The sequence below is a fragment of the Zootoca vivipara genome, chromosome 3 (genome assembly GCF_963506605.1).
Source record: "Zootoca vivipara chromosome 3, rZooViv1.1, whole genome shotgun sequence".
NCBI classification, from domain to species: domain Eukaryota; kingdom Metazoa; phylum Chordata; class Lepidosauria; order Squamata; family Lacertidae; genus Zootoca; species Zootoca vivipara.
In genome coordinates, this window is record NC_083278.1 from 99,076,945 (window position 1) to 99,080,447 (window position 3,503).

The following is a 3,503-nucleotide window of genomic DNA, read 5'->3' on the forward strand; positions in this document are numbered from 1 at the left end:
ATTTTACAGGCAATTAAAAATACATCTTTCCACCTGGGGATACCAAGGATTGAGCATGGGACCTATTTACACGCAAAGCACTGTTTTTGTTTCTTTGTTTGTCTGTTTGTTTGTTTGTTTACATTATTTATAGACTTGGGGAGGCAGAGGAAGCAAATTAAAAATAGAGCACAGCACAATAAAACACAGCATTGAAACACCAAATACGACTGAAAACGTATCAAAGACAATGGAGAGCAAGGAAGGGGAAAAACATTACAATCTAAAATGAAATCAAATGCTTAGTGCTTAGTGCTGAAAAGACATTAAAAGAGGAGCCTGGAATATCCTGCCGATTGCTGCAGCAAGACGCTGGTTTAGCACTTCTGTTTCCTCACCTGGGTTGAATGAAAACTGGAAGCAGAGCTGGACTGATCCTCGGTTTGAAATTCATTCAGATTCCCAAAGCATGTTTTGCAACAGCCATTTCATCACTTGGGCGAATTTAAACTGCCAGGGGGTAGGACTCTGCAAGGAAAGATCCATTTTGCCTTTGCACGTGGCACCCTGGGGAGGGGGAACATGACACCCCAGTCAGCAGTGGTCAAGTACTGCATCACAGTTTCCTGCAGCTGTCACTGCAAGAACAGACTCATCCTGTAGTCAGCTGGGCAACTGGCTTCTCCAGGAGGTCTATGGACAGGGGCTCTCTCATGCGGCATATTTTCAGCTCACGCCGTAGACACTTCAGGCATCTCTGCCATCTCAACCGTGTCAGCACATCTGACTTCCTACAAGGCTTCTGCTCCACCACCTGTAAAAAGGTCAATTTCTTTGCTCATCCAAACCCGGCAGACAAGCTAATTTTGGCACCAAGTCAGGGGGTATGCTGGATTTCTTTACAGGCCTCTCGAATGTTGTGGCATGGTACAAAAGGCTGAATGGTTTTTTGAGAAAATGGAGAGGGCTACGGATGGCTGCTAACCATGATGACTAGGCTCTCTTTCCACAATTGGAGGCAGCAATGCTTTTGAAAACCAGTTGCTGGAGGCCACGGGAGGGGAGAGTGGTCTTGTGCTCATGTTCTGCTCAGTGGTTTCCCACAGGCATCAGGTTGGCCACCGCAAGAACTGGGTGCTGGACTAAGATGGGCCTTTGGCCGGATCCAGCTGTACTTATAAAATCCAAGAAGCAAAGATCACCAGTGCCGAAGAAATGATTCTTCAACATCAACTTCGTTGGACTGGTCATGTTCTTCAGATGCCTGATGATTGTCTTCCAAAGCAACTACTCTATTCCGAACTTAAAAATAGAAAGCGTAATGCTGGTGGTCAATAAAAGAGGTTCAAAGACTCTCTCAAGGCAAATCTTTAAAAATGTAGTTACAGGTAGGTAGCCGTGTTGGTCTGAGTCGAAACAAAATAAAAAAATTCCTTCAGTAGCACCTTAAAGACCAACTAAGTTGGTCTTTAAGGTGCTTTAAAAATGTAGTATAAACACTGACAACTGGGAAACACTGGCCTGCGAGTGCTCCAACTGGAGAACAGCCTTTACCAAAGGTGTCGTGGGCTTTGAAGACACATGAACTCAGGACGAAAGGGAGAAACGTGCTAAGAGCAAGGCACGCTTGGTAAACTCTTGCCGTGATCAACTCCCGCCCGGAAACCTATGTCCCCACTGTGGAAGGAAGTGTGGATCTAGAATTGGCCTCCACAATCATTTACGTACTCACTGTTAAAATTGTGTTTATGGAAGACAACCTTACTCGGCTATGAGTGATCGCCAAAGAAGAAGAAGAAGAAAATCCATCAAAGAGGGCCTATCTGATCCTGGTTTGGTTGTACAGGGACAAATTGCAAGCAACCCCATACCACAGCAGTTCGCACATGGGTCACATTGCACAGACAAAATGGTGGCACAGAAACGGCCTTTGACATAGTTGCTGCCATGACATACTCATTTAAAATGGCCTGTAGGCCATATCTGCTTCATTGCCCAAAGTTACCCTGTAAAGTGTTGGGGGGGGGGTGACAGTCAGCAAAGCTTTGGGAGAGATGGGAATTTCCTTCCAATGTAACACAAGTAAAAACACTGCCACTTCTCCGCACTCAGTTCTCCTTTCCTGAAATGGCTTTAGTCTTAAAACCTAGCCCATTGTGGCACTGTTGCATGTGTTTAGTTTGGGCCTCTGAGATTTCCCCCCCCCCCCCCCCGAAAAAAAAGAACTTAGGAAGTTTATATCTGACTTTTCATTTGAAATGCCTTTCAGTTTGCAGCAGAAAGAATGAGCAAATCTATAAACTGTGACTTTCTGAGAGCTTAGTGGTCAGTTAGAAGCAAGGGAAAATCTTTTGACACTTTCCATCGTGCAAACAGTGACTGGCTCCCTGACAGCGTGGCTAAGTCAAAAAGCAGATTTAAAACAATAGCCTGGGCTGAACCAAGGCGTCATCTACCCACACAAGTGAAAACTAAAGCAGGACTCAAACGTGTGCTTGAAAAATATTTCTGGCATGAAGAGAAGCTTTCAGGAAATTATGTTTCCAAATATTTATTCTGATCCACCAGACTCTCTAAAGTTCCCACTCTTTTTTTAAGTTTTTGATTCTTCAACATCTTCCATTCCTTTTTCTTTTCTTTAAACAAACTCCTGCCCTCTCTGACTCTTATTGTGTTGGTTAATTTGACCATGTATATACCACAATGAGTTTCACAACCCATTCCTCAGTGGTTGCAACTTTTATTTTATTCCAGTTTTGCAGAGATCCAGGGGTGCAGTAGCATTTCCATATCTATAGACAAAACCGAGTCCCTTACAAAACCAAATAAAGACAAGTAGAGGATCTAATGGTAATCTATAACCCATTGTTGTTTTTATTTCATTTATTGCGTGTTTAGACCCTTAAACCTCCCCCTATAAATAAATTCAGACAAGACTCAAATTTTGGTTTGGTTTTTTGGCAGAATTTAGGCCACAACTTTATTGATTACAGCAAGTGAGTGGTTGCATAGGCTCTGGTTCGACTAGCTCCCTGCACCGTGGCAGGTAGCGCTGACCCAGAGCTCCATCATAGGTCAGCCTAGGGTGAACACCTGGAATGGCAGAAAGCCGGGGACATGCTATGTCCATCACCCAGATGTCCCCCTGGACTCAGGCACAGGCACAACCCCTCTCAGGGTTGACCAAACCATTGAGTCCCTGGATTCCTTTAACGGAATACCCGTTCCCATAGGGATGGCCAGACCGCTCTGCCACCTCTATCACCTGAACCAGAGCCTATCCGCAACCTTACAAGTTGTAACGATTTGCTACGCGGCAGGCAAAACCCAAGTGGCACCAGCCAATCAGCCAAGTGGGGGAAATTCCTGCCGTGCCCCTGTCCCAACGACAGACGACACACGATGGCATAGTAAGGTCAAGCGCGCAAGCCCTAAAAGGAGGGAGAGGTGGGCGGGTGTTCCGATGCACTAACCAAAAGAGGAAGCTCTGGGTGTGCATGGGCATATGTTCGGCTAGCGTCCCA